Raw genomic sequence first — 26,203 nt, 5'->3', positions numbered from 1 at the left:
ACCGGCCAGTTTCATACACATTAAACATTCGCTCTGGCAAATATTTTTTACTCACAATAATATTATGCAGGATTTCTTTAAATGCAGCTGCACCTTCTCTATCAACACTTGCTGCCTCGCTACTTACCTTTACATTGTGGAAATTATGATGCATTTTGTAAAGCTCAAACCATCCATGACTTGTTACAAAAGTTTGTGTTAGAGGGATTGTGGGCGTGTGTTCTTTCAGCATTTAGTCTGTATAGTTAAAGGGCCGAGCAGCTTTCTGGGTTTTGAATTTGGTCCTTCATCCATGTGACTAAAAAATTTTCCATTTCCTCAATTATCCTAAATCTCTTTTGGTTATGATTAGAGATTTAATGGATACAGATGCCTTCACTGCATCACTGATACGGTACTTATCTTTTAGGATGGTAAAGATCATTGACTGGGACAAATTGAAATAGTGTGCAAGCAGTGAGACAGATTGTCCTCCTTTGTGTTGGGCTGTTATCCCTAAATTTATTTCCAAATTGACTACAGTTTCTTTATTTTTTTTATTACCAACAGGGGACTCAATTTTATGCACATTGAGCACATTTATAGGGTTAGTATTTGGAGTTAATGCACAACCTAAGCAAAAAAAATTAACAGAAAGGCAAAAGCAGAAAAAACAACACAAAACTATGCAGCAAAACAAGAATGAGAAAAGATGCAATGCCAGCAACATTTCTCTGTGTGGAAGGTATCATATTGTATCATACATTCTCATCAGTGTTGGAACATATTAGAATATTTTAAAAAATTATATCATTCTTATCATAACAATAATAACATCAAAATAATAGTATTTCAAATGATTGTAAGTCAGGGCATGTCTATAGGGAGTCTAACCCTTTAGCCTTTAATCTGGCCAAATCCAGCACAAATATTTTGCCTGTTTTATGTCCAAACTGACCAGATTCAAACTCTCACACCTACCCTACAATGTCATTCTAAAAATATACAAATAAGCACCATCCAGATGTGGCCAATGCCAGTGCCGCCTGACTGGCTCCCATGCCAGTGGCACGTAAAAAACACCCACTACACTCTCGGAGTGGCTGGCATTAGAAAGGGCATCTAGCTATATAAACATTGCCAGATCAGATTGGAGCCTGGTGCGGCCTCCTGGTTTGCCAGTCCCAAGTCAAACCGTCCAACCCATGCCAGCATGGAAAACGGACATTAAACAATGATGATGATGATGATGACCATTGAAATGTTGAGGATAAAAAATAATGAGTGATTAATTTGAAACAATGTGAATAAATACACAATACATTTGGGAGAGAAATTTGAGTGTTAAAGGGTTAAAATAGAAGCAAACTAAAAAACAAAAATCCAAAGAGGTTTTGCAAAAAAAGTTATGGGTGGGGATGTTAGTGTTTTTTTGGGTGAATTGTGTTGTGTTTCCTCATATGAAAATAACTCGATTTGCTGTAAATAATGGGTTCTAATTTTGCCACAAGGGCAACAGTTTTATAGGAGGGAATAAGTCGATTACATCAACCCTAGTGTTTCACTGGTACTTAATTTATTGACCTCAAAAAGATGAAAAGCAAAGTCGATCTCAGCAGAATTTGAACTCAGAATGTAGTGATAGGCGAAATACTGCTAAGCATTTCGTCCAGCATGCTAACGATTCTGCCAGCACGCCGCCTTCTTTGCTGTAAGTAATAGTGGTAAACCATTAGCCGAAAATGTGCTTTATTTGCTTCAAAATTATTAATGTAAAAGCATTGTTGGATCGTAGGGTGACATGCCATGCTTGAGGAGACCTATTGGGTCCAGTACATCAACACCAACTTCAATATCAATATCAAATCAAATGGAAATTGTAGTTGTGACCCCCGTGCCAGTAGCACATAAAAAGTACCACCCAAACGTGGTCGATGCCAGTGCTGCTTTGACTGGCTTCCATGCCAGTGGCACACAAAAAGCACCTAGTACACTCTTGGAGTGGCTGGCATTAGGAAGGGCAGCCAGCTGTAGAAACACTGCCACATCAGATTGGGGCCTGGTGCAGCCTCTTGGCTTCCCAGACCCCAGTTGAACTGTCTAACCCATGCCAGCATGGAAAACGGACATTAAACGATGATGATGATGATTAATTGAATTATTTCAGTTATTTCATAAAGGAGTAAAGTGTTTAGGGTGTTGCACTCACAATCAGGAGATTGTGGTTTCGATTCCAGGATTGGGTGGTGCATTGTGTTCTTGAGCAAAACACTTCATCTCCCCTTTGACATTTGACATGTGGTACTCTGTGCACCTGTACAGGTAATGTCAGTTTGATGGCAGGTGTGGGCTAATTGTGCAGCACATACATTTGATCACTACAAACAAGTCATTTGTACAGGCTCTGTTCAGCAAGAAATTGCAGTACCCTCACCTATCATTTGCAACAGAAGAGTCCACGGTGTGGTTACTCAGTTTGCTAGAAATCTCACCCAAATTTCCACAAACATGAACAAAATTAACTAAAAGATAAAAACTAAAATCAATGCAGATAACTCAAAATCCTAAATGTTTAAAACAGATAATGTAAAGAGCGTTTTAAGAAAAGAAAATAATGTCACAATTAGAAATGCTTATTCTAAAATTCTTCCAAATCAACAACGAAATCAGAAAAATAAATTCAACAACTCTATGAAAATTAATGAGTGTGGTTTTTAAAAGATGGAAGGAACAAAGAAATGAATTGATTTAAAGATGGACACAGGAAGTAGACATCACAGTGAATACCAGTTATCATTCAATTTGATTGAAATAAGATAAGAATTACATTGAAGCCTTCAAAATAGACAATAAAAATTACATTTTTATAAAGATGAATTCAAGTTGGAACTATTAAGATTTCATGATATTCACTTTAGACTGAACAGGAAGTTCTTGTAGTTTTGGCTGCATAGAAATATCAAAATATTTAAATTATTTCTTTCTCTGTTGTAATTAGATGTCATTATCAAAAGATCAGCGAACATACACTGTCCTAAAAATGTCAAATACTAGTGGTAATCCTGTTCAACTGCCTGGAGTGATCTGGGTACCTGGCAGTATGAATGTCAGGATAATAGGCAAGCTTTCCCGAAATCTCTGAGCAAAGAGGGTCAACAAATGAGTAGGGTTGGTGGGGTTTAATGAACGCAGTGGAGAAATGGATGAAAGCTGTGGTGAGGAGGTGAGAGGCATAATGGAGATGGAGAAACATCCATTAAGAAGCCTAATTAATCTCAGTTGTTAACTAGTTTATATTAATGCTAAAAATATTTTTCAATCACCTGTATATTCATAGAGGAGTGCATAAGGTGGGGAATAAAAATTTGTGTGTGGGTGTATATGCATGTGTGGGTGTGTGTACACATTTATGTACTCATGCACATATGTATATATATGTAAGGATTAGTGCTAAAAGGGCATCCATCTGTAAAACAATGCCTCTATCATATAAACGTCTAACCCATGCTGGTATGGTAAAACAGAAAATGAACACACACATACACACACGCGCACACACACACACATTATACATACATATTAATATCCATATGCATATGCATTTATGTATATTAATAAACATAACCATAACTTCTTCTTTGCACAAGAGTTTGGTCCCACTGGTGATTTCTACTACTCTGGAAGTTGACCAATACCTTGTGAGTGAAATTTAGCAGAAGGAAACTAGAAGAAGCCTGCCATACATATATATACTATGTGTGTGTGTGGCTGAGTGTATATTCCCCTTGTCGTGGCATGTGCTGATTGCAAACAAAAATGTTACTATTCATGTAAAGTGTCATTCGTTTGCAGTCCTCTCTGAAAGCAAGTCCAGGCTGTTTATTAATTGATAGCCTGGTAGAATTATTACCTTGACTGGAGCATCAGTATTGGTAGGGTTGGTGTCAGGAAAGGCATTCAGCCACAGGGAAACAAAACTGTTTCAGTGAAGTCTCTACCGACCCGTGAAAGCATCGAAAAACAGATGCGAAAATGATGGAGAAAATGATGAGGTGTGGTGGTGTTGGGAGGTGCGTGGGTGTATGCAATGAGCATGCACACACACATACATGCATATGCGCTCATTCACACATATAATTACACATACACATATATGCATACGTATACACACATATGTATATACGCACATGCATAATCTTTAGACACACACACACACACACACACACACACACACAAAATAAGGGTTACACAAAGTGCCGGCTGGTGTTTAGCATATACATTAATTCAATTGATAAAGCAACACTCTGGAAGATGGAAGCTACCATAAGATTCATAAACTGTTTTTATGCTAAATAAAATGAGAATAACAATTCAGCTGTTTAAACCCTGTATACAAATGTTGTAGGCTAAGATCCTGTGGCCCAGTGGGCGGGCGAATGCAAGTGTTTTGTATGGTTAGCGTAACAGAAACTCATGTTGTTAAGTATGAGCTGAATGGCCCCTTGTTTTGTGGGAGGAGTAAACATTTGCTAATTTCAAACTGGATGGAAATAAGTTTCACTTGAATGATATGACTTTTCTGTCCTTAATAAATGTGAAAAAAAAGACGACAGGTAATAAAACGAAAACTGAGTAAGGTATGAGAGGGATATGAAAAGGAAAAGGGATCGAAATTATTACAATAAGTTTTCAATACCAAACTTAACCTAAACAAAACCGAGATGCACATGCTCTCTTAATTACCTCCCTTGCACCAAGTAAACTTCTCACAGCACAATTTTTTTTTTCCTCCCTCAACTCCTGCTTGACTGGAAAATAGCGATGGATTATTGGCGAATATTTTCTAAATTTCATTTGATTTTGTTGTTTTTATCAAGAAGAAATATATTTTTTGTAAATCTCCTTTACAGCTCTCTGTTACTTTCAAATCTAAACTGCTATATATATTTCAGCTGAAACTATGACTTGAGGTGCCAGTCTTCAAAATATCATAACTGCAAGTGATGCTATCACAATCCCAAACTACCAACAATATGCCCACCGCAACACTTTCATCTGCGATATTACCATTTCTACTAATCCATTCAAACTGTTAACAGATTACCCATACTAACGCAACAAATATTTTGTCATCATCATCATCATAATCACAATTATTACATCCACCTTCACTTTGAATAAAAACTTCTTCTATTTATGGTTTCTTCTTTTAAAGATGTTGTCTTCTAATAAAAGAGTTTGATTTATAAAAGAAGCAGCGATGTGAGAAGGAAAACTGAAGAATAAACTAGTCACAACATTGAAATTGTGCAAATATTAAGTTCAGACTGATACCAACATATCAAAAGTATGTAGTGATTAAAATTGTTTCACTAGTGTTTTCCTGTAACATAAACAAAACAAAACAAAAGATTTAAAAAATAAATATGAAAGCTAAAAAATGAAGGATACAAAGGACAGGATACAAGAATCCACAGAAAAATAATAATTAACTCAGATCCTTTGTGTTTTGACTATTTTTATTTGTGATGGATTGGAAGAAATAATAGCATGAGATTGACAGCTACTGATATTTTAACTCAAAGTCTCCCCACAATCATCATCATCATCATCATGATCACCACCATCATCATCACCATCACCATCATCATCATCATCATTTAATGTCCATTTTCTATGCTGGTGTAAGTTGGACATCCTGAGTTCAAATCCCTCACAAGTAGTTTTGTCTTTTCTTCTTACTCAGGTCAATATATATTGGTCATACTCTATATTTCATGTAATTTGTGGTTTTGCTCCTCTATGTGAAATTACTGTTGTTGTCACCATTGTTGCTGTTATCAGTATCATCAGCCTCATTATTATTTGAAAACTGTGATAAATAACACCTGTAATACACCTGTTACACTCAAGTTAAAATCCTGCTGTGGATCTCTTTACCAGTGTTTATAAGATAGGAAGAAGGGCAGTGATTATGACCCTTTTCAAAGCCTTCAAAATGAGGGATCGGAATGGAGGAAATTATCTGAGGAACAGGGATCTGACCAGAAAGCTTATTGTTGTTGTTGTTAAGTAACAAGATGGGTAAGGGTGATTTCACTGTGTCCGTTCTGTGGGTTGGGAGCGGAATTCCATTTTTCCCAGATCCGAAGGACAAGGAGAGGGTCACTGGCCAAAGCGTGGGGGGGGGACATTTGCAGCAGGCGATGGATCTGGGGACAGTCATAGATGACATGCTCCGCCATCTCTTCCCCCACTCAGCACTTTCTGCAGGTTCTGTCTATGGCTCGGTCGATCTTGTAGAGCCAGTACTTGAGGTCCGGGTGATGATCACTTCTAAGTCGGTTGAGTGTTACCTGCTGCTGCCTGGTTAGAGACGAATCAGCGGCTCTGCTCACTTTCTCTCCATGGTCGCCGCAGATCCTCTTGACTCTTTCGTGTTTGAAGGGAGGTGGTTTAAGTGCCCGGTGGATGGCTGCGTTCAAGACTTTGGACCTGGAGATCTACATTTCTAGCAACTTCAAAGGCCACCTCCCAGTGGTGTCGGGTGTCAACAAAGAGCCCTCGACTACAAGACGACCAAAGACAACCAAAGAAAGCTTATGATAGAGTGAACTTGACTGAAAGTACCCAATGGTCAAAGTGGATGACAGCTTAAGTCTATTGCCCCAAAATAAGAATGCTCCCTCCAACTGTCTTCTGCACAGTTTCTGTTGACTCAAAAAGCTTTGGACAATGAGAAGATATGGAAGAAGACACTTCCCTAAGATGCCACAGAGTGAGTTTGAACTCTAAGCCATGTGACTATGAAGCAAACTTCTTAAACACACAGCCATGCCTGTGCCCCTAAATTATTATAAACATGTATAGAAACATCTAAATCAACAAATATTTCCAGAGAATGTTAAAGATTTATATAGCCAAATATTGTAATTTTCTGGAACTTGCCTTTGCCAAATACTCATAGTAACCTGTCAATGTCTTTTCAAAAACAATTGTATATCATTCCGTTTACACCAATTATAGATGAGGTAACAGATACATTTTTTACATACCATGATGTTTTCAACACAATGGCTATGTCAGCATAATTGCCAATTTTTCCCCTCAACTTCTACACAACATTGTACTCATCCCATTGTTGTTTCAATTATTAACACATTATTGTTATTTTTGTCAAATATAATATCAGATTTTTGTTCTTCACTGCCAGTGATACACTTGCATGCTAAAATTCCATCTGGCTTCCATATTGCTATTTCCTGAGATAGACAAGTTCATGAAAGTATAACAGAAATTTTAATGAAAACTAATTTTGGATGTTGTGACACAAAATGTTGTCATGTTTCGAACAATCAACAGAGGCAACATTGTAATACATGCAACAGAAACGATGGGTGTTCTTCTGAGTGTACTCCACGATTATGGTAACTAATCTGCTGCCCTGTTTGAGCTAAATATTTTAATCCAGACCAGAAATAGATTTTTTTTAGAAACAGATATTTGGTGGGCATCACAAAGGCATTAACCATGGAGGGTTAATAATGTTTTAAGTTTTCTATCATGATTGATTGGTGTGCTGTTTGTATTCTTTTCTTCTTTTACTTGTTTGAGTCATTTTGACTGCAGCCATGCTGGAGCACCGCCTTTAGTTGAGCAAATCGACTCCAGGATTTATACTTTGTAAGCCTAGTACTTATTCTATTGGTCTTTTTTGCTAAACTGCTAAGTTACGGGGATGTTAACACACCAACATCGGTTGTCAAGCAGTGTTGAGGGGACAAACATAGATGCACAAACATATACACACATACATATATACAACGTGCTTCTTTCAGTTTCCATCTACCAAAGGCTTTGGTCAGCCCGAGGCAATAGTAGAAGGCACTTGCCCAAGGTGTCATACAGTGAGACTGAACCTGGGACCATGTGGTTGGTAATCAAGCTACTTACCACACAGCCACTCCTTTGGATCTTAGCCATTTGAAATTATATCTTATTTGTTGAGAATATTTTGTAGCTGCACTAATGAGTGATTTTTGCCCATTTTCGCTCTCCAATTCAACAAAAGTTAATAAGGTAAAAAAGATAATGGCTAAGATTAATAATTGCTTTTTTTTTTAAACCATTCTTGATACTTCATTGTTCCTCACCATCTTCTCTTCTTGGAATGTGAAGTAAAATTCATTCCCTGATTTGTTGCATAATGTAAGACATTTTTAGAAGATTTCTAGTGTTGCTGTTACACAGGTTGTTCAAAAAGTCTCTCCACAGTAAGTGTTTTATTGCAAAATAAATATTTATAAGATGGTACAAGACTACAAAAGAATATATTAGACTTTACAAGAGTTTAAAATACTTTATAAGAGGTGTTGAAAAGTGTCGTCCTTCATTTTCAAAACACAAGTTGACTCTTCTACACATGTTCTGAAATACATCTTGGAGAGTCTGACTTTTGGAGAGTCTGACTTTTGGAGAGTCAGGATGAAAAAATTCACTGTGGAGAGACTTTTTGAACACACTGTAGTTTTAAACCACCTGCATTCCACTTCAATATTACAAAACCACACTATTATTCTTAGTACTGGTCTTCTCACCTGGTAAATGAGTTTTTTGAATTTTTTTATTTGTTTTATCCAAATATGTATTCTTATTCTCATAACTTTACACACACACACACACCTGTATACAGTTTTACAATCTTTGATCGACGTTCAAATACCTACAGGATACAGAATCAATCAGCTTCTGTATTATTTCCCCTACATGGTGTTAGAAATCTTCACACTTATTAATCTACCTCACTACATTGGTAACTTTCTGCATTTGTCATATTCAAAGGCTATGCTGCCGTCTTCATTAAACCGTCCGACAATACCAAAGAGACTTTCAAAAGCTGAACACAATCTGCTACATGCAATTTTAAATCATTCATAACGATACGTGTCCTCTCTCTCCATGTTGTGCTCTAAACTGGCGTTTTTAATTAATCAACTCAAAGGCAACACAAATGGTAAAAAGTGAAAACTGGAAGAGCAACCATCTTGAAATATCCTGGTGAATGATGCTGAAAGAGATAGAAGGCTAAGCAATGCAAAATGGACTGGAAGATGAGGTAACGAAAATTAAAAGTAAGTTACCTGGTAATCTTTTGTTTTGATTTTTGTTTTTATATTGTTGTTACTGTTGGTCTTATATGTGTCTCATATTTTGTGACTTAAAAGTCCCTTCATCAGGGTTTAAAGAACTTGCTTTGGATAAGATTTTTTGATTTTGATTTAAATTTTTTTCAAGTGTATTTGATGAGTTTTTTTTTTTCATTTTCACTTTCCTCGTGAATAACATCAATTGCTAATATTTTGGTGAAACTAGCATAATATAATATAGAAGATAAGAATTACTTGATACTTTTTCATTTCTGTTTTAAAGAAGTTCACAATGCTATCGTCAGATTCAGGAACTTACAGGCTTTTGATGAGCCAATCATCAGAGACAGAAACAAATTCCTTTTCTTTTCTTTTGTACCAATTATTATAATAATTATTATTATTCCTGATAAAGAGTTGAAGCTAAATATTGAAAGATATTTGAGAGAGGAGTATATTCAATTAAATCAACCTGAGTACTCGACTGGTATCTATTTGATAAACTCTGGAAGGAGAAATGGGTAAGGTTGATCTTCAGTAAGATATGAACTCTGAACATAAGGGGCCATAACTAAATACTACAAAGCATTTCGACCAACATTCAAATAATTTTACCAATAAACCATCCTAATAAGAATTGCAATGTTTCAGTCCAAATATGCCTGATGCATGTTCAAACTGGAGAACAAGCAACTCACTGTGTTTTGTCATATAGAATATATCCTGTTTGTTAACAAATGGTGTGTATACACCTAGATCAGCTTGTAGCACCGTCTACCTAGACTGAGAGATGTTAACATTTCGGAGTAGCTGTCTCCTCATCGGTCACAGACACGAGGCAGGTAGTGCTGCCTGCCATCTACTTAGTGTCTGTGACCGATGAGAAGATAACTACTCCGAAATGCTAGTATTTCACAGTCTAGGCAGATGGCATTGCAGGCAGATCTAAGTGCATTCACACCATTTGTCAACAAGCGAGATGTATTCTCCATGACAAAACAACACAGTGAGTAGTTTGTTCCCCAGTTTGAATATGCATCAAGCATATTTGGACTGATAATAATAACATTGCAATTTCACTCATCACTGCTTACCACTCCCCCTCAGTAACCTAATAAGAATGGTTTCAAATTTTGGAACACGGCCACTAATTTTAGAGGGGTGGGTTAATAATAATAATAATTCTTTCTAGTTTTGGAAGATGGCCTTCACTTTTAGGGGAAGAAGATTAACCAATTGCATCACCTCCACTCTTTGGCTGATAAGTTATTTTATCAACCACAAAAGAATGAAAAGCAAAGTTGACCTCATTAAGATTTGAACTCAGAATGTAGAGAGCAGAAGAAATACTGCTATGCATTTTGTCCAATGCACAAACGATTCTGCCAGGTCATCCATCCATTCATCATTTTGAATCCAGGTTTTGTCTCCATTAATGGAGGTAGCCGGATCTACCTCAGTGTCATAGCAACCATCTCACCATCTTGCCCGGTTTTAGGCATCCTCCCTTTTCAAGCCAACCCTCCCAATCTCCTCCTCCACCTCTCCCTTCCACACTTTCCTCAGTCTACCTCGCTTTTGCCATCCATTCACCTCAAACCGTAGCACCCTCTTCAGAACATGCTCCTCATCCCTCCTCAACACATGCCCATACCACCAAACTCCATTCACCCTCGCCAGCCATTCCACCAATTCCTCCAATCCCAGCATCACCATTGCTCTCTCAGTTCTTCTCAAAATTGCCATCTCTCACTCCCTCAAACACCATGTCTCACTCCCATACAGCATTGCAGCTCTCACACAACTCCTACAGACCTTTCCTTTCATTTTACCATATAATAATAATAATAATAATAATAATAATATAGGCGCAGGAGTGGCTGTGTGGTAAATAGCTTGCCTACCAACCACATGGTTCCGGTTCAGTCCCACTGCGTGGCACCTTGGGCAAGTGTCTTCTGCTATAGCCCCGGGCCGACCAAAGCCTTGTGAGGGGATTTGGTAGACGGAAACTGAAAGAAGCCTGTCGTATATATGTATATATATATATATGTATGTGTGTGTATATGTTTGTGTGTCTGTGTTTGTCCCTCTAGCATTGCTTGACAACCGATGCTGGTGTGTTTACGTCCCCGTCACTTAGCGGTTCGGCAAAAGAGACCGATAGAATAAGTACTGGGCTTACAAAGAATAAGTCCCGGGGTCGATTTGCTCGACTAAAGGCGGTGCTCCAGCATGGCCGCAGTCAAATGACTGAAACAATAAAAGAGTAAGAGTAAGGCCTGTTACCTTACTTCAGCTTCAGTTTTCCACTTTATGTTCCCCAACAAGGTTGATAGAAAGCAGAACACTCTACACATTAACCAAGGCTAACTTTTCTTTTGTGGGATTATTTTTAGCAAGACAAATGTATGTTATGTTTCTGCTTGCCCATTCTTGAATGTATTCCTTGAGCAAGAAGAAAGCACTGTCCATCAAAATCTATCTCTTCTTTATTAATTTTTTCCAGAAGCCATCTTATGGCCAACAATTCTCTGAGCTAGGTCATACTTTTATTCTTTTATTTATTTCAGTCGTTTGACTGCGGTCATGCTGGAGCACAGCCTTTAGTCGGACAAATCAAACCCAGGACTTATTCTTTGTAAGCCTGGTATTTATTCTATCAGTCTTTCTTGCCGAACGGCTAAGTTACAGGGACGCAAACACACTAACATCAGTTGTCAAACGATGGTGGTGGGACAAACAGACACAAAGACACACAAACATATATACATATATATATATACATATAAGACGGGTTTCTTTCAGTTTCCACCTACCAAATCCACTCACATGGCTTTGGTCAGCCTGAGGCTATAGTAGAAGATACTTGCCCGAGGTGCCACGCAGTGGGACTGAACCCAAAACCATGTGGTTGGGGAGCAATCTTCTTACCACACAGCCATGCCTGTACCTATGCTAGCAAAGTTATTATTAAAATCTTGTCCTGTGTATGTTCATCTACAAATATCTCTTTTTAATTATTTTCTTTGTTCATCTTTTGCAGATGTGACAGTATAAATGGCATTTACATTTTCCTTTTGTTTTTTGTCTTTCTAAAATTCTATGTTAATGTTTTTACCATTTTTTTTGTTCTTGCAGCCATGATCAGCACCACTGCTGTTGTGGTCTCCCACCACAGCTTTAGAAGGAGGAACCATCTGGAATAACTAGTTAACAAATGCTTGCATAACATGAAGTATAAAATGTCCATGGACAAACGCCTTTGTTTTCCACAGCAAGGTAAATGAGATTGACACTGAACCATTTCAAAGAGTTCTTTCAGTAAAAAAATAAAGAGAAAAAAAAACAATTTATTTTTCGTCATGTAAAAATGTAGAAATGTTGAATATTCCTCAGTGTTGTGTGTTGACATGTCCATTCACCTCCAAACTCAACAACAACAACCACAACAATATTAATCTTATCTTTATTAGCCACAGGGACTTAAAAGATAAAAATACAAAGGGACATTAACAAGGGGTTTTACAAAGATAATGTGAGATGGTTAAGTTATACAAAGTCAAGAGAAGGGATGGAATACATTATGCAATACCTTATGAGGCAAATAAAAAATTCTAAGGAACAAATATTTGGGCATAAATAACAAAAAAAAGGTATAATAAAATACAATAATTAAAACAAGATATAATTAACAGTAATAAACATGGAAAATTACTGGCTCATTTGGGTTAGAGAACTCAACATATCTGCTTGCCATTCTTTGTATTATTCAAAAGCACAGGTTAAAATTATTTTTGAATTGGTTTGAGTTAAAAAAATATCAACATTTTCAAGAAAAGTTTAAATTCATTCAACAGTCTTAATTTTGTTTTTACTAACAATCTATCTTGTGCATATTGCCTGCATTCAAAACCTAATTGTTGCTGTGCTATTTTCACTTCATTGCAAAATCCATAGCACCACAAAATGGGTTTTTTATTTATATCTGGTGTATTTTGTGATGCTGAAAGAGATAGAAGGCTAAACAACGCAAAATGAAGTGGAAGATAAGGTAACGAAAATTAAAAGTCAGTTACCTGGTAATCTTTTGTTTTGATTTTTGTTTTTATATCGTGGTTACTGTTGGTCTTATATGTGCCTGGCTGACCACAGCATTGTAAGTAGATCTGATAGGCAAAAACTGAAAGAACCCTGTTGCATGCATGCGTGTGTGTGCATGGACACATATAAGACCAACAATAACAACAGTAAAAGCAAAAATCAAAACAATGATTACCAGGTAAACTGACTTAAATTTCCTTACCTCATCTTCCAGTCCATTTTGCATTGTTCAGCCTTCTATCTCTTTCAATGTCACATACCATATACAATGCTTCAGACAAACAATAACATTTTACCAGTCTAATTTGATTTTTAAAGGGCATCCAATCTCAAATCACCATCCTCCTCTTCATCTTCTTTGTTTCGAAGAGTCACATCTTTGTTGTTTTGTGGAAGTTGTTGCTTCTCACCTGTTTTAAGGTGTATTATATTGACTTTCCCTTTTTTGAGATTTTTTATTTTTTTCCTTTTTTGTGTTGGATTCATCAGTTAATACCCTTTTCTCAACAATCATAATTTCTTCCTTGTCACATGATGAACGAGTGGTGCCACTGGCTGCTACAATTCAGGGACAAGACGTTTGTTCACTTGTTTCCAGAACAAGGCATAATGTTACTTCTTTTGTTATTCCCAGAGTTTGGACTGATGCTTCTCTGGAAACGAGTTTCTTGCTCCAGTCAGCTGTCTCAGCTGGTCCCTATTACTTCTGTTTCTGGTTTTCTTGCCTCATTTTTCCAGTTCTTTTGTTCAAGAGCCTCTGAAGTGGTTCCTAAAACAATAAGTGCAGCATCTGGGCTATTTATCTTGTACCATCAATCTCATACCATTTGCCTCGGTACTCTCGACTGGTCACAGTTCCAGTATGGCTCTGTGGCCATCAGGTTTTATAAGGACTTTCAAAATCATTTTCATAACCCCTAGTCACATGTTGCCTTTTGTTATCTCTGCTTTAACTACTCTCTCTTGCTGTGATACAAAAGTGATGACCAACCAGAGATCTATATCCTTTTTCATATCTCTTTTATTTCTTAGCTCCGTGGAGCAGGGCAACGAGACACATGCACAAACGTATGGATGGAAGTGTGTCAAACGATTTCATCCTATCTTTTGGCTGAGTCTTTAGTTTGGAAAGTGCAGCAGATAGTGCCATATATTCTTCTTTTTGGCAGTAGAAAGACTTTTTCTCCAAATGTCCTGAAGTGCTTGTTGCTCACCTTGACATAAGTTCTAGCTTTACTAAAACACAAATATATAATATTTTTCATCATTCTTTCTTTGATTAGAGTTTGTGGCAAAGAAACTGTTTGATCTTAGAGAATTCTACCTACTACATTTTTTTTCATTTTTTTTTTTTTTGACTGTTAAGTCTAAAAATTCTGTTTGTTTTTGTTTGTGTTATAATTCAGATAAGATTAGCCTTAACACAGTTAATGCACGCGAGATTCAAAGTGAGAATGTTTCCACGACTGCTGTCACTATCATTATCTTTAAAACTACTTAGTAAACTGTTTGAAATATTTTTATCTATTAATTGTTCATTTAAATGCTTGTTTTCCTTTTTTTTATTTATTCAGTCAGGTATTTTAATTTTAATTTTTGTGTGTTTTTTCCATTTGTTGGAGTGTTTTGTCGAGTACCATGTTTATGTTTGCCAACCATTTTGAAAGTAAAAATGTGCATGTAAATAAGGAGGGAAATGTCTGAAAAAAGCAAACCTTCCTTGTTTTATCTACCCTTGGATATCAAGAGCAGGCTTTCCTCAAGTAATTATAATGGTTTTTATCAAGTCTTCCAAAGAAAATTTAATTTAGTAATGCTATAACTCCAGAATAAAATAAACATACATGCAACGACAACTATGATGATGATGATGGCGATGAGGTCACTGATGATGACAATGATGACAACAATGACAAGATGGTGGTCCTCTAGTTTTGCAAATAGCATCACTGAACTGATAGAAGTTAGCAGAACCAGCAACAGAAGGACACCCACTTGGAAAAGTAAAAATAGATGAGGGTTTTCCAAGTTGATAGTCTACCACCCCTACTGTCTGTCATAGTTTTTATCCCAGTCTCCCAAGAATTAAGAAAAGTAAAAGCTGGATATAACTTAGGAAAAAAACAAAGGATGTTATTCGTGGATGGTCTTAAGTTATAAGACAAAGCTGGAAAGGAATTGGTCACCCTTCTCAGTATCATGAGCATGTTTAGTAATGAGATAAGAACAGAACTTGGTATTTCCAAATGTGGAACCCTTGTAATGAGGAGAGAAAAATATGGTTGTAACAGAAAAAAAAAAATGTACTCAGTGAGAAGATACAGGAAATTTGGTACTAAGGAAGAATATAAATCTCTGGGAGACTTGGAAGCTGATCGTATAAAGGACAAAACAATGAAAGACAAAATCAAGTTAGAATAGTTTTGATGGGTGAGGAAACTTCTAAGTAAAACTCAATGCTTTAAATATTGTCACTGCTGTAAACTCAGGAAACATTTCAATCGTGTGATACAAGGATGGAATAACCAAATGAAGAAAAGAAGACCTTGAGGACGTAGCAAACAAGGGATTGCAGACAATCTTCAGAGCCTTACATCCACAGGTAGACGTTAGCATATCGTATTTCAACAGAAATAATGGGAAAAAAGAATTGATAAGTACCAAAGACTGTGTAGAATTAGAGTTAGTGAACTTAAGGTAGAATATTGCTGAGAATGATGAAGTATTTTGGACAGCAGTTAGGGTGAGAAGACGATGGCTGAAGGAAGAAAAACATGGAGCTATAAAGGAAAGATGTACACAGAAAAGTTTACAAGGAAAGTTTTTTTTTTTTCAAAATGTATTGAGATCAGAAATTATTTCAATGGCTTAAGAAAGGAATTTTGATAAAGGAGACAGAGGACTTGAGCTTAGTTGTGCAGAATCAAGCAATCTTATATGCTTTTCTACTCTAGGCACAAGGCCTGAAATTTCGGGGAAGGGGGTCAGTCAATTAGATCAACCCCAGTATGCAACTGGTACTTAATTTATTGACCCTGAAAAGATGAAAGGCAAAGTCAACCTCAGCGGAATTTGAACTCAGAACATAGCGGCAGACAAAATACTGATAAACGTTTTGCACGGCGTGCTAACGCTTCTGCCAGCTCGCTGCCTTAAGCAATCTTATATGCTCATACGAATACAGTTGCCTCTCTTCAACTCATCAACAAATGCCTCTATGCACCAAAGACATTCCATTATACTGGGTTGCACTGTTCATAGAAGCTAATTCATTACAGCAAATGTATCACAGCCAACCCATTCCTCACCAACCCTTACAAATTACCCACAACCAATAACTATATCTATATTTCATTCTGCCATACAGCATGGCATACTTTATACAATCTACCTTTTCTCGGAAAGAGAAACCACCATTTTGCTGGCAAGGTAGGTAGTAATTCCTTGAATATCTTCCACACATTTCTTACCTTAACAACTATGCTTTTGTTGCAACCATTTTGCGCACAAAGTAGCAAAAACTCAGGATACAAAATCCACAAGAGAAAAGTAAGGACAAAAAACACGGAACAGACAGCTCAATATACATAAAAGATTAGATACTTATATAAAATAATATAATTGGTTATGTGCTCAGAGACATTGTGTAAACAGTTAGAGAATTTTTTTTAAATATAAATATATGTATGTATAAGAAAATATGAGAAAAGTAACAAGGTGAAAAAATATATATATGTAAGTGGTATTGATCTAAGAACACTCTCACCCTAATTTCTTTTTAAGCTTTAAGAGTTTATTGAAGACAGAAAACAAAAAGTATGACACAAAACATAGCGAATTATAAGAGTAACTGGAATATCTAACATTTTCAACTAATTTTTAAAAAGTAGTGTTTTGCATGTTTAAAAAAACAAAAATTGTTGTTAAAAATATAATAAAAATCATTTTCAAGAAATATTTTCTTACCTTTTTTTTTAATGAGTTATTCTTCATGAAGAACATAAGTTTTCAGAAGCCTACAAGTAAAATGTATAGAATATATAAGATAAATATATTCTGTACACATTTAGATATACGCATATATACACGAATACACACATATGCATGATATTTGTTTACGCTCCTTTCATATGGGTGTCTAAGAGTGCTTGATACAAGCCTGTGCTGATTAGGTTCAGAGTGTAACGTATTTGGATTTTTCCATTTATGCCAAATAAATATTTTTGAAGCTACAAAAGAAACAAAAATACTACTATACTGATAAAAGATTAAAAGATTTGGTCAGCTAATTTCAACGTAACAGGAGTACTGGGCTCACAGCTGCTGGTTTTGATGAAAGTTCAATGATACTCTGTCTGAAAATGTCTGAAGAAATAAGGGGAGAGCCTCTAAGACTCTCTTAGTGTTTCATCATGTTTTTGGATATATACAAACACATACAACCATCAATAGTCAACAACTATGCTGAAGACACTAAAAAGTAATGCTGGTAACAAAAACAAATGAATGTATGAACATTGGGCTTCACAGAGGCAAAGTGGCTGAGTTCCTTTCAAGTGTTGGGCCCCAAAGAGGCAATGACCGAGACCTTTGGCATTATATTGTGCTTGAGAAGAAGATCCATCAAGGTGAGCGAAATTGCAGGCATGGCAGATACTGGTATCATGCAAATTGGCACCCATGCTGGTGGCACATAAGAGCAGCCCGGTGTCACGCAAACGGCACCCACACCGGTGGCACATAAAAGCACCCATTACACTTTCAGAGTGATTGGCATTAGGAAGGGCATCCAGCTACAGAAGACCATGCCAAATCAGACTGGAGACTTGTGTAGCCTTCCAGCATGCCAGCCTGGTCAAACTGTTCAACCCATCCCAGCATGGACAACAGGCATTAAATGATGATGATGATTATATATATATATAATATATATATATATATATATATATATATATATATATATATATATATATATATATATATATATATATATATATATATATATATATATATATATATATATATATATATATATATGTATATGTATGTATGTATGTATGTATATACTCCACCATCCTCAACAACATCTAGGGGCCATATACTATTTTGCAATACGTCTTTTGACACCACAAAATTCAACATCCTCCATTATGGATTGAAAACCCTCTGCCCCATACTATACAATTATGATCACCAAATCCATTTGTAATACACATGTAGTTATATATCTTCCAATGAATCTTTTTCCAAAGGCAACTTGTTTGTCATTAATTCACCAAAAGTTGATGATCGGCAGTGGGGGGGGGGAGACTGAGAACGTTTGTCAAGAGGAACATAGCAATGCTGTAAACTCTTAATTTAAACTGCTCTTCACAAATATGGCGTCTAGTATCTTGGCCCTTAACCACAACCTTTCATGGGGTGGAGAAGAAGATAAGTCAGAGTTAACTAATGAGAACATTTACTAGGTTTCCTTCCACTCTGAAATATTGGGGGATGCTCTGCTCTCATTCATTCATCCATTCACTCTCGCACACGCATATGTGTGTGTGTTTGTATGTTATTATGTCAAGCTATAATAAAAACAATTTTACATTAAACTGGACGATTACTCAGCACTTTTTGTTGGAGTTATGAATCAAGAAACTTTATTTTCTAATGAAATATATATATTGACATTATAAAGAAGATTATCTCGTCATCTTTTCAAAGTTTCAGTTCTTCTGGAAGGCAGTTGGACAGCTTTGAACCTTTAAATGTTAAACCATTGCATTTAACAAGAACAGTGTTGATGTATATACATATATACAACGAGTAGATTCTGAAGGATTTGCTCCAAATTTTGGCATATAAATATAAGGAAAAATTAAGGCTAATCAAAGGTACTGTCAGATCCCCAAAATTTTTCATACTCTCATATATCAGGAATTTATCCTCCAATGGTTTGACATTTAAAGGCTCCAAATTGTATAAGTGCTTTCCACAAAAACTGAAGTTTTGTCTTGATAATCTTCTTTTAAATTCCCGAGACCAAACATTTTGAGAAAAAGGTTATAAACAAGGTTGTAAAGCATATGCTAAATTGCTGATTTAACAATAAATCATAATTAACATAATAACCGTAATGATGATACCAATATACATATATGGATTAGTGAACATTTATGATTACAAAGGAAGCAAAAGTTACTCAATTCCATCTTATAACTTTACTGCATTCAAAATTTACTTTCTTGTCTGCAACCACATTCGATACTTCCAAAATTTGTTTATATAGATATATGGTGCAAAGTCCCTTCCAGACGCAGAGTTACGTGGTGGTGGAATAGTACGGTAGACAAAGCCATTGGGGCAAAGAAACAGGCCTGGAAAGCCTGGAAGGATGGTGGTAGCAGGGAACAGTACCATGTAGCCAGAAGGGAGGCTGGGTGGCAAGTATAGATAGCCAAGAATTAAGCGGAAAATAAATTAGCCAATGTCCAGAGACGTGAGGACCAAAGAACTGAGGTATTTCGGATTTCTAGACAGCGTGTGAGAGAAAATTGTGATGTCACAGGAGAGAAATGTGTTCGAATATATGATGGTGCACTTGCTTTTAGTGATTCTGAAAAGAAAGAGGCTTGGAGAAGCCATTATGAAAGACTGTTGGATGTGAAGAATGAATGGCAGGAGGAAAGCCTTCCAAATGTTAACCCAGTAGAAGGACCAGCTATCCATATAGACAGCTCCCTAGTAGATAAAGCAATTAAGGGTATGAAGCCAGGAAAAGCCCTTGACCCATCAACCTAACCCCTCCCTCGAATATGTTGGCCTTGTGCCAAAATTTGAAATCATCATCATCATTATTATTATTATATTATTATTATTATTATCATCATTATTATTATTATTATTATTATTGGAAACTAAAGCTTCTTGAATCATAAATCCAACTTCCATGCATTTGGTTGTTGAAACAATTAATGAAGAGTAACAGAGTGTGACAAAATATAAAGGGAAACATTCAAAACACATCGAAATATGATGGGTTAGCGGCCCATCAAGATTTGATTGGTTGACAATCTGTTGGGAAGCATTGCACTTTCATTTGTTCCTTACCAAGTGCAGAAGCACGTGATATTTCTATCTGATAATCAATAGGTGTGTTAAAACATGTGACGTATATTCATCCCTTCAATAAGATGCGTTCTAGTGTGGCAGATTGTGTTCTTGAGCAAGGTCATTTATTTCATGCTGTTCCATTCTATTCAACTGAAGATGACCACCAACCAAGTACACATATGTAGCCCCCCGTCTCTCCCCACCCACCCCTCCAGCTGTCACATTTTTGATGTTCTGCAGGGTCAATGGAGGGCAGATCAAAGGGGTGTCTATGTCAATTTGTAGCTCCATAAACACCTAAGACAATTAAAGAAAGCATTGGACATGTTACTAGGCCATACATGTTCGCAAGTGATGGCTATGGTGGAGTTTCCTTTTTATACCATGTCCAAAAGGCACATAACCAGGGGAGTCGAATCTTGAGTGATATGTCCTTTTAGAGCATTTTTGAAAAATCGGACTGTCCTTCAGGGTATAGCAAAGCCATTGCATAAGAAATAAAAATTGCTATCATTTGGTAGCAAGCTTTCCTCAATAAATACCAATGGAAGTATCTGCAACATTGTACTACAAGATATTTATTTAACCAGCTCCCAGTTGACTATTTATAAAGAATTCAGTACTTTTTAACAGAATAGCTCCTTCCAGTGGTGCTAAGCAGCACTGACACGACAATGAAATGTTCAAGTTCTTTTGGTTGCATTGTAGCATTTGAAGTTTTGCTCCTCCTGTTATCTATTCAATGACCACCTCAGACCACAGTAAACTATAGCCACATCAGTGATGGAGCATCTATTTTGTTTCATTACTTGCTGAACATTGTCTTTCGGCTCTCATCAATAGTCTTTCTCTCACATGTCTCTACCATATCCATGATGAAGCATCCCTTGTTTCCACCAACAGTCTGCTATTCATTCTAAGCCAAATAAATGCCAGCCAGGTAAGACAGTAATGGTCTGTGTACAAACCCACCTCTACTGGACACATTGTATACTGCCATCTATTTGTCATATCTGATTCCCTAGGTTTTTTTCATATTCCAGGCCATTTCTTTCATGTGTTTGGTACCTATTGCTTTCCCAAGACACTACCAACTCAACTCTCAGGACTAGTTTTGTCAAGAAAGGCCATGCCATAAGACTGAGGCAGGTTTTGTAATTGTGTGGAATCAGTCATTAGCACTAATCAGAAATCTAAGCCTTGACCTTACTTATGCTTCATATTACCCCCCACCCACCCCATGCACCTACAAGAAAATAGCAGGAATCAATGAGTGTTGATTCTTATTACAACCTTAATGTTTCAATATTGTTTTAGTACAGCAGTAAGGATGTTCAAGAGTTGGTTATGCTAGACACATTCTGCAAGATATGACTTCCATACTGTCAGAACATGCACTAACATGTTTATATATATATTACCAGATCTATGCACACGCATGCATGCATGCGTGTGTGTGTATGTAAATCTATGGATGGTAACAGAACAGATCTGTAGCTGGTGTAAGCCCCCCAGCTAAAATGACAGTCACACAAAAGCAAAGCAGTTCTATATAGACAGAGCCACCAAGCTAAGTGATAAGCCTGGCAAAAATATAAATGCTGAATAGACAGAGATGCTAATTACTCTATTGTAATTTCAATGTAAATATTACAACCTCTTTAAAAAAAGACACACCCCTATCAGAAGAATAAGTTGAAAGTCATTGGAAGAAATGTGAAGTTCAAAAAGTAAGCTGTTAAGATGGAAGAATAGAACCTGTGGAATGAAAATAACATAAAATATTACACAGAACTGAAATCAGTCCTAAAGAAAATGACAAAACAGAAAATCTCTTGGCCCAGATCTTATAAAAGGATATTGGTTTACGGATATCATTTTTTATTACTGAGATTTGATAGCATTGCATGAAAGGAGCATCAAGAATATATTAGATGTGTTGAAATGGTTGTCAACACTACCATTATTTTTTCATAAAAAAAATAGCCAAACTACTCAAGCTAAAATCTCTACTCAGCAGTATACCAGAGTATTATGCATTAGATATGCATTAGATGCCTCCTTTTTGTTTCTTACAAGATCATTATGCCATCATCAGTATCATAACTACTGAGCAAACTCTAGTAAGGAAGGAAGTATGGTATGGTGTAAAGCAATTACTAATCAGGAAAATGATACAGGAAAATATAGGAAAAAAACCACAAAAACTTCACTCTCGTGAATAATCAAAGCTTTGTAATTTAGCCAAAGTTCTACAACCATTGGTGGCTGCTATTCAACACCTAACCAAAGATTTGATATACCACTTTACTTGACAACAAACAAATCATATCTGATATCACACATTATCAAAAAGGCATCCTACAGGGTGATTGATTGTCAGCAGTGCTGTTCTCTTGTTAAATCCGTTATCATACCAGCTTATGTGGAATAGTGTTTGTAGAGACAGTTATTCTGAATCCAGAAACATAACTCATCTCTCTCCCATTCTCTCTCTCTCTATCTCTCTCTCTATATATATATATATATATATGTATATATATATAGGCACCCATGCCAACCCCCTTTGCTTGTGAAGACATGTTGGGGCAAGCGAAATCGAAATCGAATTGAACCAGCCAGGATCCCTGGTCTGGTGGTACGTAAAAAGCACTATCCGACTCGTGGCCGATGCCAGCACCGCCTCGACTGGCTTTAAGAATTTAAAAAGTACTCAATGTTGATTGAAATTTCAACGTCAGTAGACACATAGAGAGATTAATTTACCAAGATTATATATTCACTTGTGACCTTAGATCTGTATTGACATCATATATTACCTAGAGTGTAAAACTGAAGCAACTTCTCTGGTTGGAAAAAAGGTCAGTTCTTGTTTCACTTAAGTTTTCAAACATAAAATTAGGAACACCATTAGAATAGAGACTTCCAGGAAGAGACATGAAATAAAAGCTGACACAGATCTTTTCCCAAGGAACATTGAAAAATCCTATTTAACAACAAAGTAAAGGAATACAGATCAGTTCTTTGATAAGGCTGTACATGAGCACTTGAAATAAAGAAAGACGAGAAAACTGAAAGATTAAATCCCACTATAGCCCAGCATGGAGTGTTGGCAAATTGATAATATCTCACCTCAAATGTTACCTCCATGTAATCCAGGTGCAGGCCTCCGTGCCGGTGGCACATAAAAAGCACAAACCAATCGTGGCCGTTGTCAGCCTCGCCTGGCACCTGTGCTGGTGGCACATAAAAAGCACCCACTACACTCACGGAGTGGTTGGCATTAGGAAGGGCATCCAGCTGCAGAAACACTGCCAGATCAGAGTGGGCCTGGTGTAGCCTCCTGGCTTCTCAGACCCTGGTCGAACCGTCCAACCCATGCTAGCATGGAAAATGGATGTTAAACAATGATGATGATGATGATGTAAAATTTCAGCTGACAACAATTGTAGTTTATTCATAATGAGCACTGGAGGTATTAGCCAAATCATTGTCAACTGTGAGAGAATGTCCTTTCGATAAAATAGTTTCAAAAATACATGATGTGATAACCAGAACAATCTAGAATAGTGTAAGAAGGAAAAAAAAAAATAGCAACGAATTATGAATAAATATATTGAAGAATGAAGGATCAAAAGAGTACTGGTGGAACCATAGAAGAAGAACAGCAACCAAATTAAAATATGTGATGTTAAGGACCACAAAATAAAAATGTTCTGCATTTTGGAAGTCATTTTCTCACTTGATGTCAATGTGGTAAGCAAAATGGCCAAAAACAAAGAATCAACACCCAACTCCCCCATCCACAAACAAAATGTTTGTCAACTGTTGTTGCAAAGAGTTATCCTTATATTTTAAGGTAGTCCTTCAGATTTTTATTGTTCCTGATTTTATGATCATCTGGATCGTTTATAATTATATATCTATGGAATATTGATGTGGAGCTTACACATCCAGTAACCAAATGACACTTTCAACTTTATACCCATTATTATTATTATTATTATTATTATTGAACCAGCAAGGTGTGTACTAAGCTGCAAAGATCAAAAGGCTGCACTTGGAGTTTTGGAGAAAGAATGTAGCTCTATAATTCACTTGCTACAGATGTTCAGAATATCAGCAACAATAAAAATGCTGCCTTAAAGTATAAAGCTTTGAGGGGAGGGGGAATCTTCTTTTTACAACCTTGCTGCTGAGCAAGCAGCCAGTCATGATAAACTTATAACTTCAGTTAAGAAAAAAAAAAGTATATAGAAAGGAAGCTACACATACATACACATATTCATACATACACTCACTCATTCTTAAATGCTTATAAATACATTTAGGTTATTAAACAGAACATTTGAAGTGATCCACAGCTTGGACAATTGACAGAGGCACTAACAACATTAGACAAAGAGGAGGCAAAAGTATAAGTTCAGTCCAAATGGCCTTTTGGGTACCCAATTGTATCACTTAGTCAATACCTACTGAACAGTAAAGAAAGAAATCAGTACCCTCCAATGAAATTAATAACATCTTAAGGAGTAAGTGAAGAACTCCTGAATATGATAATCTGGATGTAGAACTGTACAGAGTAACTGAACTATCTGACATTAACAGGAGCTCAAGGGAGGAACCCTCATCAAATCAGTACCAAGTTTTGCATTAATACATAAGCAGCCACACACAGGAAAATACCAAGAACATTAACAAGATGAAAAACTTCTGAATCTGTGACAGGTTTGTCAACTTACACCATGAAGAATATGCCCTCACTATTGAAGAAACAGGAATAGATAGTAAAATCTGATTAGTAAAAGAGTCGAGGATGCTGGCAATCTTGTATAACTACAGAAAATGCTAATTGTGCCATTCCATCATAAAAGATATCACCAACATCATTAGTTGTTTCCCAGAATGCCTGTAAGGTACTGCCTACCTACAAGACATGACATTGTTCCCAAAACTATTTACAATGATAACCCCAGGACAGATTGTCCTTATGATCTGTCAAAAAGATACCAGGGCAAGAATGGACACTTAATGGTAAGGATTTCTGGTGGAACATTCCAATAAAAATAGCAATTTGGTGAAAACACAACATAAATTTTTATGGGGTAGGGAACAAAAGTTATGCACTACTGTAGGGGTTAGCTTCCCCGGCATATGTAAATGTCTTATCTAAAATTGGGGTAAAAGAGAACATCTATTATGACTGGAATTCACAACTGCCCTTGTATCAAGTTGATATATTACCGTTTGTACTCCTTATCATTGGTGCACTTTGCTATGAAACAGCAGATGCACATGAATGCCCAGAGATGATGGAGTTTAACACGAAAGAACAGAACAAACAGATTCACATCATCTAAATCCAGTTGATTAGTATTAAAGCAGCAATTTGTAAAATATTCTAGAGATATTCAATTTGTGCTTCCTGGGATACATACACAATACAATCGATGGACTGTCCCATCAAAGTGCTCAGCTTTTTGCCGGACAACCTGCACAAATAACTTGTTTATAGGGATCAAATGTATGTGCTGTTCATTAGCTCACTATATATATATATATATATATACACACACATAGAGAGAGAGGGTGGGAAGATATAAGTGACTGAGACCTTTGGTGATATGCTGTGCTTGAGAAGACTCATCAAGCCAAGTGAAATCATAGTCATGGCCAATGCTGATGTCATATAACTGGCACTCGTGCTAGGGGCACCTAAAGAACACCTTTTGAGAATTTGGCCTCACTGAGGTAGAACAGGAGCATGGGGCACCCGGCATCAGGTGTCAAAAGGATTGGAGAGCAACATGAGATGAAGTGTTTTGCTCAAGAACACAATACCTCATCCGGTCTAGGAACTGAAACCATGATCT

General features: G+C 36.6%; 2 long non-coding RNA genes across 2 annotated transcripts in view; one reads left to right on the top strand and one right to left on the bottom strand.

Annotated features, from left to right (window-relative positions):
- The window catches only part of LOC118765301, a 27,676-nt gene extending 1,507 nt beyond the window's left edge, over positions 1-26,169 (top strand). The window contains exons 2-3 of the long non-coding RNA XR_005001140.1: positions 11,699-11,700; positions 26,086-26,169. This is a non-coding gene — a long non-coding RNA (uncharacterized LOC118765301). The remainder of the gene's footprint in view (positions 1-11,698; positions 11,701-26,085) is intronic.
- LOC118765300 overlaps positions 1-26,203 on the bottom strand; it is a 376,738-nt gene that overhangs the window by 229,934 nt on the left and 120,601 nt on the right. The window contains exon 2 of the long non-coding RNA XR_005001139.1: positions 17,196-17,245. This is a non-coding gene — a long non-coding RNA (uncharacterized LOC118765300). The remainder of the gene's footprint in view (positions 1-17,195; positions 17,246-26,203) is intronic.

The sequence above is a fragment of the Octopus sinensis genome, linkage group LG11, assembly GCF_006345805.1.
Source record: "Octopus sinensis linkage group LG11, ASM634580v1, whole genome shotgun sequence".
NCBI lineage: Eukaryota > Metazoa > Mollusca > Cephalopoda > Octopoda > Octopodidae > Octopus > Octopus sinensis.
Note: the sequence above shows the minus strand (reverse complement) of the source record. Positions and strands in the feature narration are given on the sequence as shown.